The 17,121-nt window shown below is 47.9% G+C and overlaps 1 protein-coding gene across 3 annotated transcripts in view; it reads left to right on the forward strand.

The window, feature by feature from the left end:
- Nucleotides 1-6,632: 6,632 nt before the first annotated feature.
- CEMIP (cell migration inducing hyaluronidase 1) overlaps nucleotides 6,633-17,121 on the forward strand; it is a 173,703-nt gene continuing 163,214 nt past the window's right edge. For 2 of the 3 annotated variants that reach the window (XM_074399935.1, XM_074399936.1), the window contains exons 1-3: nucleotides 6,633-7,841; nucleotides 9,177-9,342; nucleotides 9,965-10,178. The gene's annotated coding sequence lies outside the window, so the exon portion shown is untranslated. The remainder of the gene's footprint in view (nucleotides 7,842-9,176; nucleotides 9,343-9,964; nucleotides 10,179-17,121) is intronic. The other variant, XM_003921681.4, reaches the window with a different exon arrangement.

Raw genomic sequence — 17,121 nt, forward strand, 5'->3', positions numbered from 1 at the left:
CTAGTGTGGTGAGCTCAAGCGTTTTGAGTATCCGCTTAAAACGCCCTGTGACACTCATCATCTCCGCATGGAGCAACTGTTTCTCCAGTAAAGAGCAAATCTCAATAGAAAGTCCTCTCTTGTGGTTCTTGCGTATTTTTCATCCTGTTTAGCGCAATCCTGTAAACTTTGAATAATACCATGCCTCTGCTGAAGCTGGAAAGGCTCCCGAGAAGCAAAGTCATGACATTACAAGAAAAAGTTGAATTGCTTGATCTGTATCACAGATTGCAGTCAGTAGCTGCAGTTTGCTGACATTTCAGACGGAGGATTCGTCTTGTAAACAGACACGTAAACTTACGGTATCGATACAGTATTGTAAATGTATTTTGTCATCCCTATGGTTTTCTTAATAACATTGTCTTTGGTGTACCTTCTTTTATTGTAAGAATGAAGTATATAATACATACAACATACAAAATATGTTTATGTTATCGGTGAGGATTCTGGTCGACAGTAGGTTATTGGTGGTTCAGTTCTGGGGGAGCCAAAAGTTATACTTGGATTTCCCACTGTGCTGGGAGTTGGTGCCCCTAACTCTGCATTGTGCAAGGCTCAAGTGTATTTTAGTTTTTAAGCCAATAGTTCCTCCTTGGGAGGATTGTATGAATTGTAGTGAAGAAATGTTTATTTATTTGTGTGTCTACTGAGCATCAACTCAGGATGTCATTGTGCTGGTCTGGGAACAGAAAGATTGGTAAGAAGCATCCCCGTTCTCCAAAGCTCACAGCTGGAGGTGGGGCGGCAACGGAAGGCATGCAGGGCTGGGGAGATCAGAAAAGGTTTCCCAAAGACGGTGACATTTGAGTTGAGTCTTGAAGCGTACCTTTGCTTTTGCCATGCAAAAAGAAATAATAACTCTTGAGCAGCGCCCAGATTTTCCTGAAATGCATACACAGGACTGTTCAGAATGCTGAAACCAGTAACAGAGGAGTGATTATATACAGTATGTCAATATTAGGAAATGGCATAATACTGTAAAAGAATGCTGAAAGAGAGTTAAGGCCGGGCGTGGTGGCCCAGCCTGTAATCCCAGCACTCTGTGAGGTGGAGGCAGGTGGATTGTTGAGCCCAGGACTTCAAGACCAGACTGGGCAGCATGGGAAATCCTGTCTCTACCAAGAATACAAAAATTAGCCAGTCTCATAATCCAATTTCAAAATATATAGATTAAAATTTAGAAACAATACATTTTAAAAATTTCTTTAAAATGCTAAAACATGAGTAACACTAAAAAAATGTTTTAAAGAGATTTAAAATACAAGGAAATGTGTAGGATATATTACTAAGTTTAAAAAGAAAACAGGGTTATTACCATATACAATTTTGTCATTTAAACATTATTTATATTTTTCCTTTTTTTTTTTTTTTTTTTTGTTTTTTAAGAGACAAAGTCTCTTGATGATGTTGCTCAGGCTGGAATGCAGTGGCTACTTACTGGCGTGGTCACAGTGTGCCACAACCTTGAATGAGTTTTCTGTCTCAGCTTCCTGAGTAGCTGGAACTACAGGCTCATGCCACCACTCCCAGTTTTAAATTTTCAACTAGGTAATAATTCACTTGGTTCAAAAAGAAAAAAAATTACAAAAAAGTACATAAGGAAAACTTGACCTCCCAACCCATCTTCTATCTTCCCACCCCTCACCAAAACTATCGATTATCAAACAGGAAACCATCTTATTAGTTTCTTGCATGTCATTCAAGATAATTTCCTATGCATCCATAAATAATTGCAAATAGAGAGTGTTTTTTCCCCTCCTTCTTTGCACAAATTGTAGTGTGCAAATGTATCCCATATATATTGCTATACACTTTAATTTTTTATTTTATTACATAGAATTTACCCTATTCATGGCCCAGCACAGTGGCTCATGCCTGTAATCCCAGCACTTTGGGAGGCCAAGGTGGGAGGATCACTTGAGGTCAAGAGTTCGAGACCAGCCCGGTCAACATGGTGAAACCCCATCGCTATTAAAAATACAAAAATTAACTGGGCATAGTAGCACCCAACTGTAGTCCCAGCTACTCTGGAGGCTGAGGCAGGAGAATGCTTGAACCCAGGAGGTGGAGGTTGCAGTGAGCCAAGATCATGCCGTTGCACTCCAGCCTGGGCGACAGAGCAAGACTCTGTCTCAAAAAATATATATATGCATATATATGTATATATATATATATATATATTATAAAAAAGGGAATAGGATGTGTGTGTGTATATATATATATTTTTTTTGGTTGACTATATATATATATATATACACACACACACACACACACACACACACACATCCTATTCCCTTTTTTAAACAGCTGCATAGGACTCCCTTATATAGCTGCAACATTATTTAATTAGCCCTACTGCTAGGCACTTAGATTAGTTTGTTGCTGTTGTTGTTTTAATATTAAAAATAAGGCCACAATGTATAAGCTGCTGCTATTCCTTCCCCACAGTATAGCTTTAAGATAAATTCCTGGAAGTGGAATTGCTGAGTCAAACATTATGTACATTTTCATAAATCTTGTCAAACTGCCCTCACAGGTTGCACCAACGTAAGGTTTCATCAGTGACGAATGCAAAGGTCTATTTTCCACCCTTCCTGGCCTCCCTCCCAAAGAGGTAGTATCAAACTTTTGGAGTTTTGCCAGCCTGACAGGTATTTCAGCATAGTATTAATTTGCGTTTCTTCATGTATGCGCAAAGTTGAGCATCTTTTCAAATGTTTGTAAACAACTTGGGTCTCCTTTTCCACTGCATGCATGTTATTATTATTATTATTTTTTTTTTGAGATGAAGTCTTGCTGGAGTATTGTGGTGCAATCTGGGCTCGCTGCAACCTCTGCCTCCCAGGTTCAAGTGATTCTCCTGCCTCAATCTCCTGAGTAGCTGGGACTACAGGCACGTGCTACCACTCCGGGCTGATTTTTAGTAAAGACGGGGTTTCACCGTGTTAGCCAGGATATTCTCAATCTCCTGACCTCGTGATCTACCTGCCTCCCAAAGTGCTGGGATTACAGGCGTGAGTCACCATACCTGGCCATGTATGTTATTTTTATAAGAAATGCTCACTCATGAGCGGAGATCATGCCACGGCACCGTCACCGGGCTGACAGAGCAAGACTCCGTCTCAAAAAAAAAAAAAAAAGAAAAAAGAAAAGAAAGAGCAACGCTCACTTATGTATTCATTCATTGACAGTGGACTTTATGTTGGACACCATAGGAGCTACTAGAGTGTAGATGAGTAAACTTGAGAGACACAGCCCTTCCCTCTCAGAACGTGCAATCTGGTGGAAGAGAAGAATTTTGAGCTAAGTATTAAACATTTACGGAACACTTACATACATTTATCTATTTGTGCAATTACATATGTATCTTATATGTGGGAAAATGGCTCTATGCTGAAATTAACAGAAATTATCTTTGAGGAGAAGCGATTTTTTTCTTTCTTTAGTGTTTTTCTGTATTTCTCAAGCTTTGTAATGTATATATATTACAAATGTGTGACGTTAGGTAATTTCTCTTTATTAAGTTTTTCAAGATTGGTTGACTTTTTTTTTACAGGGAATATGTATGACTTTTTGTAATTAGACAAATAGGAAATAAATCATATGACGACATCATACACACACCATTTACATATGTTTTAGACATAAATAAAACACAGGAAGGAAGAGTTCTTTCTCTAGAGTGATAGTGAGTTTGAAGAGGAAGATGGAGACATCCGCTTTCACAGCGGAGACTTGCCGTCACAAATTCCAGCACAGGCCTTCACTGCCCAGAAGAACTGAGGACATGCCTCTCTTCAGCTGGGCAGCCTCTTCCTGGTGCTGGAGATCTGACCTCAGGGCTCAGGCCTGGGAATTTCCCTTTTCTGATGCCAGCTTCAGGCCCAGTGTCCAAGAGCGACCTCTGTTGGTGGAACTTAAATATGCTCATTATTTACGAGCTGCTTCTCCAAGGGTGGAGAGAATTCAGTTTTAATTTTTTGCGGGTCTGCTGGAAACCCTGAGACCCACAGCCCACTCACAAATTCCCCTAACTACATCCTGCTTCCCTTTTCTCCTTGTCTCCACCCACCTACTCCAGGTTTTCCTGGACAACTGGGTCTGGAGGCTTGGCGTATGGAGACACAGGTGTGGCCAACCTTTCAAACTGCTCGCAGGCAGTCTGCGTTAGGGGCAGGGGCTGGCTTTTCTGATCAGCAGGTGGCATGTGAAGGCCCTTGCTTTAGGAAGCAGACGTGGCATCCTGCCAGCAGACCGAGGATGCCAGACTTGGGCAGCTTGAGGCAGCAGTGAACAGGTGGGCCGTTCTCCCGCGCAAGGATGTAGCTGAGGGGGCTGCATCCCACCTGACAAAGGTGGGCTGGAGGCAAATGCAAAGAATGGAGGAAGTGGCAGGTCACGCCATTGACGGGCATTTCCCTTCTCTCTGGAGACTCTCTGCTGGGAGATTTCGGCAAGAACCAGAAAACCAACACAGCCTTTCTTGCCCAGCTCCTTCCTGTCTCTGCATTTATAAGAGCAAGACCTTGGACTGGGGAAATGTGGGTAGTAAATCCACCAGTGTAATTTTGCTAATATTGCTCCAGAAAGAATTACCCGGCACGCCCCGTTCATCACTGAGTGCTGAATGGCAGGGCAAAGGGAGAACTGGCTGGAGAATCTGGTTTTCGACATGTGGAGCCTGTTTGTAATTCATCAGCATTGCTCTTTTCCCCTGGGTATTGGTCTGTGATAAAGAAGACTGGATACCAGAGGAATGTGCTGGGCATTTCAGTGCTTTGAGAAAACATGACTAAGCACTTCTCAGGGCACATCCCTAGACAGGACTCTGCCTTTACCACTTCATCTCCCAGATGCCTGTGGAGCCAACCCCCCACCAGAGAGCTTCCTGGCTCCACTCAGGCCCCAAATCTACTGTCTGTGGATGGAAAATCCTGCATGTCGTCCCGAGCCAGGCTCATTTCAGGCTGACCTTTCTCCATTTGGGCCAAATGCCCGGCACCCCCAATCCTCCTAACACACAACTGTTTGTGGGTCTAGTGTCTGGGGGCTCCTTAAGGAAGAAGGAAAACAAAAACAAAAACAAAAAAAACAAAAACAGGAATCACGGTGAGAACTGGGAAGAGGGCTCTGGGGGGAGGCTCCATTTTATTCTGCTGGAAAGAAAAGGCTGGGGAGGAGGGCTTGCCATGGGATCCAGTTCATTACTTCCCAATAAGTCAAAGAAGGGCTGAGAGACTGCCATCCCCAGTAAGGATCAAGTTCAGCTTTCTGGAAAGGGCCTAGAGGTGGAATGCTGGATTCCCCCGGTTTAACCAGGTGGCCAAAGGCTTCTGCTTCGGCCCAGAGGAGTTGGTCACAGACTTCCACAGCTTCTGCCGACCACAGGGTAGCCTTCAAGTCCAGAGCTAGATTCCCAAAGCTCGCGTGTATTGCACAGGATAGAGACCTTGCCTGAGGAGCTGGCTTTCAGAGGACACTGGCAGGAAGGAAGAAAGAAACGTGTATTCTAGGAGGCCTCTGCTAATCAGGAGAGGGGCCTGAGTCACACTCTAAAAAGCAGAAGCAGAGAGCAGGTATCAACGCCCTCAATTTAAAGATTAAAACAAAACAAGAAAAACAAACACTCCTCACCTCCGTGCGAAACAAACAGACAAATAAAACTACCCTGAGACTCAGACAGGGGAAGCAGCTGGCCCTGCTCACACAGTAGGTTAGCGGCAGAGTTGAGAGGAGACTCCATCTGCCCTTAGGGACTTTTCCCACTGGTACTATTTCCTTCGGCCGCTGCGGAGTATCTAGACCGGCCGCACCTTCTTGCTTGGACCCTTCGGGACTTTGGCCTGCGCAGTTAAAGAGGCACAGAGCCCTCCTACCCACAGGGACTGTCTCTAACTTACTGAGCGCCTATTATGTGCTTAGAACCTGGACTTTCCCGACCTCTTTTAAATCTCACCGTTCTGGTGAGGAAGCATCACAGAACCCATTTTCCTGATAAGGAAACTGACGCCAGGAGGGTTTAGGATCCTGTACACAGACGCAGCGGCCACGTCTGAACCCAGTGCCAGACCCAGGTCGCCTTCGCTGCACACCCGCGCCTCTTCCTCTCGGGGGACCTGCTAGGCCCCTTCCAGAATCTCTCTCGAAGGCCACTCTTTTCCTGCTGAGTTTGACAATCTGAGACCCGGCCCGGGACCCCAACTCGTGGCTTTTCTCCTGCGCTCCACTGCCTCTTGGCCTGCGAGGAAGCCCCGGGGCGCGAGCGGGGCACGGGCGACCCCGGCCCCCGGGAGTCCCGGGAACGCGCTGTCCGGGGCTCCACCAGAACCGGCCTCCAGCGCCCTCACCTGGCCGCCGCGGGCGGGACGCGGCGCACCCGGGCTCCGCGGGCTCGGGTCTGCGCCTCCCGGAGCCGCCGCCAGGGCCCGTCCCGGTCCGGCCCGGGCGCAGGGCCCCCGCCCGACTTGGGCAAGGCGGGGGCGCGTGGAGCGAAGCTCCTCGGGGGGCGAGGGAGGGAGCTTCGGTGCCGCGCGGGCGTCAGGGGCTCCACGGGGGAGGAGTCAGGAAAAGTGGCTATAAAAGCGGCCGCTCGGCGGACGGCCGGGGAGCTGGCGCGCAACGGAGCCCAGCGCCGTGCGATCACTCAGAGCCCGGCGAGCGCAGGCGGCGCGGGGAGCCAGTGGGGCTGAGCGCGGCCAGGGTCGGAACCCCGATTTCCCACTCGGCTTGCCCACGCCCCGGGAGCTCGCGGCGCGCCGCGGTCAGCGACAGACACCCGGAGCCGCTGCGCTCCTGGCCCGCGAGGTGTGGCACTGTCTCGGCCACCTACCCAGAGGTAAGAGGGCCTCCCTGGGGGCGTAAGGAGGAGCTGACGGTCCATGCCGCGGAAGGGAGGTAGGAAGCGGGGCCGCGCCTCCACCCGGCATGGGGTAAACGTTACCCGCCTCAGTTTCTGTTTGTACACCCTGTGCCGTGCCGTCCACCTCTGTCTGTCTGTGTGTCTGTACGTCTGTTGATGGGCACGCGCCCCTGGCACTGTCCTCTGTGGGATTTCTCTGAGATCCTGTGTTGCTTTGCAAGCTGCAGGTGCCGGGGGCCACTGGAGTCCCCAGAGGGCATCGAGAGGGCAGACTCCTGCTTTTCGTAGGGTTTTCCCCTTCTGAATGGCACCGGGGGGGTTGCGCCCGGGAGAGTGTTTCGCCGAGTAGGGAGTACCCCAAGGGTCAGGTCTCAGGGTCCTGCTGCCAGGGAGCTAGCTCGCACTGAGCGGGTGTGCGCCTAGCAACAGGTCTGCGCACCCTGCTGCTCCAGCCTCCGCACGCCCTTCCTCCCGGTTTCCCGTGCCTCCGGGACAGCGCTAGGCACCCGGCGACGCGCTGGCGCGGGGCCGAGCGGAGGCAACTGTAATGTCAGATGACCCCGGGGGCCTCTGCTGATGTTTAGACTGAGATTCCAAATGTGGCATCGCTGGAAGGAGGTTTGGTGGTCCTTGGCAAAGGACGTCGGCTCCAAGAAAGGTCGCGTTAGGTTGAGAGGAAAGGCAGCGTCCTGGCAGAGCGCTGGCCAGGTCTCCAGCTCGCCGCTCTGGGGACGAGGGCCAGTGACCCTCTGGAATGGACCCCGCGGGATGCCTGTGCTCAAGATAGAGGAGCGCGGTGCGCCCTGGGTCCTCAGCCGCAGACTCACTCTCCGCGACCGCCGCCGTTCCCCAAGGGTCGGGCGCTACGGCCGTCCCAGGAGCTCCGCCAGCTGCCGGGTTTGAGGTCTCGAGTTCTTCTCCAAGCAGCCAACGCTACCCACAGGTGAGAGCTCCCTTTAAAAACTAAGCTTTTGATGTGTGAGCCAGTGACTGGCTGCAGCCCCATCCCGGAGACTGCAAGCCCCGGAGCGGGTCTCTCCATCCCTGTGGTCTGGAAAGTGATCTGGGGCGCGCCGGAGGGCGGGGAGCCGGCGGCTCTGCGTGCCCAGGCGCGACGCCACCATGGACAGCTCCCAGCCACTTCCTCCACTCGGGGTCTGTGGCCCTGGGTCTCCCGGGTAGTTGTGCGCTTTTTCCCAGACCCAGGGCGCTGGGGCACTGGCAAAGAGGAAAGGGAATGATAGTCCGCGGGGGCCCTCGATGTTCCACTCAGGAGGCAGCCCAGCCCTCGGGAGTCTGTGGTTTCTGACCAGGTCCTAGCTGAGCCAGCAGCTGGCTTTTGACAGGACCTCCCGGGGGCACGCTGTGCTTCTCTGGCTTTTCTGTGACACCACGGAGACCCCTCAGAGGTGTTAGGAAAGTGCGGCCCCTGCGAATCCGACCCAGGCAGTGAGATAATGCAAGATGTAATTACGCCAGACGTAACTGGGGATCCAGCTCAAACGGTTTTTGTGTAGGTTCATGTGTTCCATTAAATTAAATTATGTAGTAAATATGGTATTGGGAGGATACGTTAGTTTCACGATTAATGACAGAATGGAGAAGAAATCAAATAGAACAAGTTTATAGAGAATGCGATCAGATGCGTTTGCAAAAGCAACTATGCCGTTTTCCAGTCCTAATAGTTTGGTTCAAAGCGCATGACATTCTTGAAGCAATTTCCAAAGGCTCCTCCTCTTTAGCCGAGCAGATGACTTTTCAAGATGGTTACTTGAAACAGGGTGGAAAACCTGCAGGGTTTAATCTGTGCGCCAAAGTAAAGATCTCCCTCCTCTGGCAAGAAACACACTGGATGGGGGGTCTTTTTAGTCATTTCCACCCATGCAGGACTGTGTATCTTCCTTTATTTTAAAACTGCAAGAAACCCAGGTCTGCTTTCTCGTTGTAACTGATGAAGGCCCATGAAGAGTAAAAACAATTCAATACCTCTTCATAAAATTTTTCTTGAGATAGCATCTGTGACTTTGGGAAAATTGCTCAATTGTTTTGTGCCTGTTTGCTCATCTGTAATCCGGGAATAATGCAATCCCACCTTGCAGGGTTGCTATGAGAATTGGTGTAATTGGCGCAGTGTAAAGCATTTAATCCAGTGCTGAGCAAAGAGAAATCTTTTAAAATGGTAGCAATTACAGGTATATTTTAAAGACAGGTATGCATTTCTTTTGAACTATGTTCACCATCCTTTGCCCTCTCTCTTAACCTAGTAACTGTTTGATAGGGATGCCATCGTCACTGTATTTTTGCATCCAAGAACTTGATGGAAAGTGCTGGAGTCCATCACAATGCAAAAAATTTATTATTTAAAGATAAACGGAAGAAATTTTATGTGATAAAAATCCGTCAGCTGTTTTCCTCTACCTATACCACTTGGAGGAAAGAGAAAAGTAAGTCATTTTCAAAATATTATCACAGCTTTCTGGTTCAGATGATCAGTTCTTCCTGATTGTTCTCTCACAAGCATGCAAGGTCTTCTAAGGGGCTTTGTTGTCTTTCTGGGAGTGAAGTACTCTTGGGTGTTGATGGGGAGTGACATCCAAGGCCTGGTTTCTGGATCACTGCAGGATGAAGTGGGGGTTAGCTTTATGGGGTGGGACTTGGCCCAGGGGATCACTAAGTGGTCATTGCCAAGCAGAAGCACCTCACTTCATGGTTGAGCCTTGCCTTGCTTAGGTGTGAGATTCTGACGAAGACAATTGCTCTGCACAGAGAAGTAGGCACTTCTTTGATCCCAGCTGGACTGGAGAGTCCCCTCCACCTCTGCATTTTGAGGTTCTGTCTGGTAGACATCACCAATACATGACACACCACAGCAGTTTGGATCATGGAATTATATAATATCCAATCTTCCAGTTAGATTTTTTTCTTAGAAAAGTGTGTGTGTGTGTGTGTGTGTGTGTGTGTGTGCGTGCGCATGTGTGTGTGTGCATGTGAGTGCTTTTATCCTTGTCAGTTTTACATTCTTGTGCTCTTAGATTTTTATTCTTCCCCTCCTTCTGCTCTTAACAGATCAGAAGGAATCTTAGCTTCTTCCACCTAAAAGGATTGGAGCCGAAGAATACAGTCTACAGATGCTCAGAGTCTTTCTGTGACTTTCAACCACTGGTGACATGAACGGAGCAGGAGGACATGGGCCCTCAGATGACCTTGAATTCCTGGCTGTCTTCTGTGCAGATTCCACTCCCATGCAGATTCCAGTTCCCAGCATACACTTGGCTTTCTGGTGAGAAAACGATTGAACTGCAGAACACTCTTGGAGTGAAGGGCCGGTGAGGGGAGGAACAGTCATGCGAAGCAATAGAAATGAGCTCTCCATCAGCCCCGTGCTATTCTGTCTGTTGCAGCAGTGTCTGAGTCCTCAGGACAGACACATCCAATGGCGAGAGTGGCATTCAGTGGGGAAGGCCAGCAGGAGAAAAGGGTGAGCTCAGTTACTCACATCAGCCTTCTTTGAAGCCTGCCACTTAAGTGACCTCTTTTTAGTGTCTTCTGTTGTACTCACAGAGCATCCCGATTTGATGGATTAAATGCAATTTGTGTTTGCGGTTATAGCTCAAAAGAGAAACGCAAACACGTAGGCTGGGTTCCTAAATGGGAACAAAGTCATGTTTGTGAGCTGCATCCACAAGATTGCGTATCTTTGAAAAGTCTGGACGACATGTCTCTTTCCACGTGATGGCACATACCCAATTGTTGGTTCTTATCAGGGTAAAGCATCAGCTACCTCTCACTGCTTGGTTTTTACCATTATCTGGAGGCAGTTTCAGTTTCCTTTGAACAGTGAATAGGAGAGGATCACTTTCTTACTCTCTTGTATCTGGTTAGGTTGGCAGGAGGCTGGAAGTGGCAGTGGGTGCTGGGGGACACTTCTCAGTGCTGGTTCCTTTCTGCTACTTTGCAACCTATTCAGCTGGGCCTAAACCTCCTTTCTCTAAAGGCTGGCACGTGGCAACTTTGCTAATTTGAGTAGGATGGTGGCTATCATGGTGACTTTTATTAATATCTGTACCTCTGCTTTTGCCACTCTCTTCAGGGGCATCTTGCCCTTTCTGGCAGTCCCTGCAGTTCTTTTTCCTCTGTGTGCCCTGGCATCAGGCTTTGTTCAAGCTTGGTTCGTCAGAAGGGAGGCTGCTTGCTGAGAAAAGTAATCAAATATACATTTACTGTCTGCTCAGTTCCCTTGGTGTCAGGAAACGCACATACCCACGGAGCAAGGGGCGCTGCTACTCCTCTCTGCCCCTGTTATTTTTCAGGGCCCCTCCCTAGGCTCAGCTTGGCTCCGGAAATCCAAATCCATCATCCCCTCTGCACCTCTGTAGGTGCATGAACCCTGGGGAGCACAGACAGGCAGGCCTTCCTGGCACAGGTGCCCACTCAGAGCAAGGAGCTGGACAGCCCGGCTCCTTGCATTGGGAAATCTTTGCGTCTTTTGGAAGGGCAGTCGTATCGGGGGTTTAGATACAACTTGAGTTTAAAGTCCTTTGCCCAGACTTTGAAAACCTTTAAAGACCAGGTCTTTGAAAGCCTTGTGAATTTCTTTCTCTCCCACCAGTAGGAGAGCTGCACCGTTAGACATCTTCTGTTACGGTCAAAGCACATCTAGATAGCAGTTCTGGCATGGAAGGCATCCGTGCCCGATTGCCGCCTCGCCTGTTTCTAGACATCACACAGAGTGGAGAGGGTCACAGATTTCGCCAGGAACCTGCTTCACTCTTTGGCCCTCTATGGGGTGAGGAGTTCATGCTGTCCACCAGAGTCTTTATGGCTGGAAGGTACACACCCAGCCTTTGGGGTGAGGAAGGTGCAGCAGCCTGGAGCACTGGCACCCTCTTCTGTGGCTCTGCCAGTCAGGAAAGGTGGGACTCACTGGAGTTTTCCTTGGGGACTGCTTTACGGGTGCTGGTCGCGGTGACACAGCTCCTTGCCTGGACTCTCTGCTAAAGCCTGGACAGGTTCTCTGGCTTCTCTAGTCTTCTGTTTAGGAGTTAGGTTGAGCCAGTGCTTCTCGGACGTAAACTATGCCAACAAATCACAGGGGCACATGTTAAAGTGTGCTTTCTGATTTGGCAGATCAAAGTCAGGGCCTGAGAGTCCACATTTCCAACAAGCCCTCAGGTGATGCTGCTGGTGCACAGAGCTCCCTTCAAGTCGCGGGGGTCCATGTCATGATGACGTTCATGACTGTATGTGATTCTGATTCTAATTCCTCTTGGTATAATTTAAGTCAGTTTCTGTTGTCCGGGTAGAGGAAGCCCAGCTGGTCTGCGCCCTCCTAATGACCTTCTAATGACCCTTCAAATTCTTGGAGATAATTTTTGTCGATCCTAAGCCATCTTATCAGCAGACTAAATGTCTTGGCTCTCTTTAAGTTTCCACTTTTCCCTGTCACAATAAATTTTCCAAAGCTCTCTGGACCAAGCTACTTTTAACTGCAAGATCGTTGTGCAAATGGCAGTTTATCTTCGCCTAGCAGAGGCATTTGAATGTAATTTTGGTGGTATTAAGAGATCACTTGGGGAATTTCATCTAACTCTGGTTCCAGACACTGAGAATGCAGATTTACATTTAAACAACTTTTTTAGACTCCAAAGATCACAACTTCTTCCTTTTTGAACCTGAAAATAAAATTTAAGGCTCAATTGTCTTCCTCAACTCCTTCCCTGTGGCATTCCCGGGAGGGTGAACTGGTCATCCCCAGTGCATTCTGGGTAGCCCAGTTGGGTTCCGTCACCCCCACCATACTTGGAAGCAGAAACGAAGTTGAGTGCAACTTTTTGACCATCTTCTATGAGGCAGGCCGTGAATGAGTCACTGAGTCACTGAGAAGGCAGTTGGATACATGGTCCCTGCTCTCAAAGAGGTAGAAGCCTGATCAGGGGACAGACATCCAAGTCAAAAGTTGTCCTACAGAGTGAGTGGGGCTAGGACAAATTAGTCAGGAGGAGTGAAGGGCAGGGGGCCTGCTGGAGAAACGGAGATCATTAATTCAGCCAGAGGACATCCGAGGAAGCTTCACTGAGGGCATCTGAGGAGAGTCAGAAGCTCAGAAAGGCCGAACCCCCTTGTTTACTGCAACCTCTGCATGAAGTTTCTTACCCGCCTTAGGTACATAAGCTAACCTCACCCTTACCTGTCCAGGTACATAAGCTCTCTTACCTTTCCTGGTACATAAGCTCCCTTACCTGTCCAGGTATATAAGCTCCCTTACCTATATCATGTGCATGAGCTTACCTGTCCAGACTTTGGGCTACCCTGGCCACAAGAGAGAGTGCTTCTGTTAAGCTGCTTTCCTTTAGGAGACCTTTAGTCTTCTAGACTAGTAATGTAAAAATTACTTGGACTACAAAATGCTTTTTTTCCAATAGAATTTTCGTAAACCCAATTTAAAAACTAGATAAGAAGTGGCTATGGTTAGGGTGGGAGCTGATTTTTTTTCTTGAGCTCCCTCAAGAAGTTCCACAGAGCTCTGTGGATTCCAAGGAGCGGTCTGAAAACCTCGGTTCTGGGTCAGTTTATTTTGCTTTTGGCGGTCATATTAATAGTCTCAGCTTAGTTTTATTGTGGTTTGTGTTGCTGTGTGATTTTGTATGTTTTGTTTAGTTTTTGTGACAAGGTCTCACTTTTGTCACCCAGGCTGGAGTGCAGTGGTGTGAACATGGTTCACTGTAGCTTCAGTCTCCTAGGCTCAGGTGATCCTCAAGCCCCTCCAAGCAGCTGGGACTAATTTTAGCTAATTTTTGGACTAATTTTAGCATTTTTTGTAGAAGTGAGGTTTTGTCATATTGCCCAGGCTGGTCTCGAACTCCTGAGGCCAAGTAATTTGCCCACCTCTGCCTCCCAAAGTGCTGGGATTACAGGAGTGAGCCACTGCACCAGCCTGCTGTGTGTTTTTAATATTCTGGGTGTCTTGCTCTCTGCGTGTGTGTGTATGTGTGCTTGTCTATCAACAATTTGCAGTGAAAATTCAAAACCAGAATTAAAATTAAAAACGGAAATCTGGAATTATTCCGTGCACGATAATCCAACAAAGGCGGAGTACATGCCATCAAAAAGTGGGTGAAAGATACGGACAGATACTTTTCAAAATAAGACATTTATACAGCCAACAAACATGAAAAAATGCTCATCAACACTTGTCATTAGAGAAATGCAAATCAAAACCACATTGAGATACCATCTCACGCCAGTTAGAATGGCGATCATTAAAAAAATCTGGAGACAACAGATGCTGGAGAGGATGTGGAGAAATAGGAACACTTTTACACTGTTGGTGGGAATGTAAATTAGTTCAACCATTGTGGAAGACAGTGTGGCAATTCCTCAAGGATCTAGAAACAGAAATTCCATTTGACCCAGCAATCCCATTACTGGGTATATACCCAAAGAATTATAAATCGATCTATTATAAAAACACCTGCACATGTATGTTCTTTGCAACACTGTTTACAATAGCAAAGACCTGGAACCAACCCAAATACCCATCAATGATAGATTGGATAAAGAAAATTGGCACATATATGCCATGGAATATTACACAGCCATAAAAAATAATGAGTTCGTATCCTTTGCAGAGACGTGGATAAAGCTGGAAACCATCATTCTTAGAAAACTGACATAAGAACAGAAAACCAAACACTGCATGTTCTCACTCATAAGTGGGTGTTGAACAATGAGAACACATGGACACAGGGAGGGGGACATCACACACTGGGGCCTGTTGGGAGGTGGGGGGCTAGGGGAGGGATAGCAGGGGGTGGGGAGATTGGGGAGGGCTAACATTAGGAGACATAGCTAATGTAGGTGACGGGAGATGGAGGCAGCAAACCACCATGGCGTGTGTGTACCTGTGTAACAAACCTGCAAGATCAGCACATGTACCCCAGAGCTTAAAGTAAAAAATGGGGTACATGGACGATCAGTGGGAAAGGCTATGTATCATAGGTGCTGGTCCAGGAAACTCCAAGTTATAGCTGAGCATGGGAGGGACAGACAAAACTGTGAGCTTTTTGCTTTGAGCTTTTTGCTTTTTGCTGTGAGCTTTTCTTATTCACAACCTGCTCAGTTAATCTTGTCAAACCTCCCAATAGTTCTTATATAAAAGCTGGTAAGAAAAAATAATCTTATTTTCAGGGTTTAAAATTTGGCAAATTGTATCCAGGATCTCGCGTCCTTTTTCATTGATGTCAAAAAGCTAAATGCGATCGCAAGATGTTTTGAAGGTGGGGTTTGAAGAGAGGAGACAAGTCAAACAGATAACGGAAGAGCTCCGCAGGGAGGCGCAGGATGAGGGGCCCTCCAGCTTTTGGCTGTGGCTTCTGTCTGCCTCCTACAAAGCTGACCTCGAGAGAGAAAATGATACCCTGAGTGGGGCAACACCCGAAAAGAGGCTGCCCCTCACTCATGGGTAGTCCCAGTCTTTAGAAAGGGATCTGAGCCAGCTCTTAAAACAGAATCATGTGAATTATTTAAGATGGTGAGAGTAAGGCATGTTCAATGTAGAGAGTTTAGACAACACTTTTAACTCTGGAATAACCCTGCTAGGTATGTGAGGAACTCTAGCAGAGGGAAGTGGGTACCTGGCAGCTGGGTTCCCCTCCAGGATGAGCATTTGCAGTTGCCTGGGGCTCCTGCTGGCCATACCAAAAACCTGTTGCCCTGGGCAGTGTTGCGGAAGGCCGGGTGTTGGTGGGCGATCAGCAGCGTCTCTCTCTGGGGTGATCTGCCCACATCACCATAGCAACTGGAACATACTAAAACAAAGACTGACTCCCAAACCTTGGGATTCAGCTTCTCTCTCTCCTTTTTCCTCAAAGCCAGACTTAGGTTGGCTCCTTGGCTGTGCTCATCTCTTGGCCCTGGTAGCCACAGATGCTGGTTTCTTAAATCCCATGGAACTGTCTTAGGGGACTGGCCAGTGCTGGGCCTGAGCCATCCAACTTGTGTACAAGGGCTCCTGCCTGGGTTCTAACCATGTGTGGGCCTTTCTTCTCTCCAGCTTCCAGGCCAGGCAGTGGTATCTGCAGGTGGGAGACAAAGATGCTGATGCCCAAGGTTACAGAGGTGGTACAGACTGGTGCCCTTGGGCGTCTGTCTGGCTCCTAATCCAAAGCATGACTTGTTTGCCTTCTCTAGAGGACTCTTGTCACACCATGAGGGACTCATTCCCAGCTTGGTCTCCTCAAGCCCCCTAAAGGCTCCCCTCAGGAGTCCTCCTGAGACCTGGGTCTCCAGTGCCTCTGAGGCCCCTATGGGTATGCAAAGTTATGCTCCTTCTTGTAAAGAACAGTAGGAATAAGCCCTGAAAGCAATGCATAAGGGAGCCAGTTTAGGTGAACCATTAAAAAAACTTTTTTTAAGGCAGGGCATGGTGGCTCACGCCTGTGATCCCAGCACTTTGGGAGGCTAAGGTGGGCAGATCATTTGAGGTCAGGAGTTTGAGATCAACCTAGCCAACGTGGTGAAACCCCATCTCCACTAAAATACAAAAAGTAGCCAGGCATGGTGGCATGCGCCTGTAATCCCAGCTACTCAGGAGGCTGAGACAGGAGAATTGCTTGAACCCGGGAGGTGGAGGTTGCAGTCAGCTGAGATTGCACCATCACAGTCCAGCCTGGCCGAAAAGAGTGAAACTCCGACTCAAAAAAAAATATTTTTTAGAAGAAACTGGTGGTTTATGACAAGCCTATTTCAAAGCTGATTGTGTTACCGGCGCTGAGTAATTCACTCTTATGCTAGTTTTCCAAAGGTTTGGGTTCAGGAAAACCTCAAACATAGTGGCTAAGTACTTTTCCTTTCTTTCCTTTTAAAACCCTGTTTATTTTCAGAGCCATTTAATCCATATGTTTTAGATCCATTTCCCTATTACTCAGCAAAAGGTTGTTTTGCACCAACATTGCTGAGCCGTGAGTGAGCCCACTCGCCTGTCTTCGGCTCCAACTGGTGCTCGCAGCTGAGACCCATGCTCACAGCCAGACAACTCCAAAGCCTTTGATTAGACACAAGGAAACGCAGGCACTAGAGGCAAAAACAAAACCAATAATATTGACCCTGTCTTTATTTAGAATTTTGATATTTGGTTCATCATGAAATTTTGGGTGCTAATCTTGATTTTTGAAATGTTGCATTGCGCTATTCTTTATATGGATCATCGAGTTCTATGGTGGCCT

Source organism: Saimiri boliviensis, chromosome 5 (assembly GCF_048565385.1).
Source record: "Saimiri boliviensis isolate mSaiBol1 chromosome 5, mSaiBol1.pri, whole genome shotgun sequence".
NCBI classification, from domain to species: Eukaryota; Metazoa; Chordata; class Mammalia; order Primates; family Cebidae; genus Saimiri; species Saimiri boliviensis.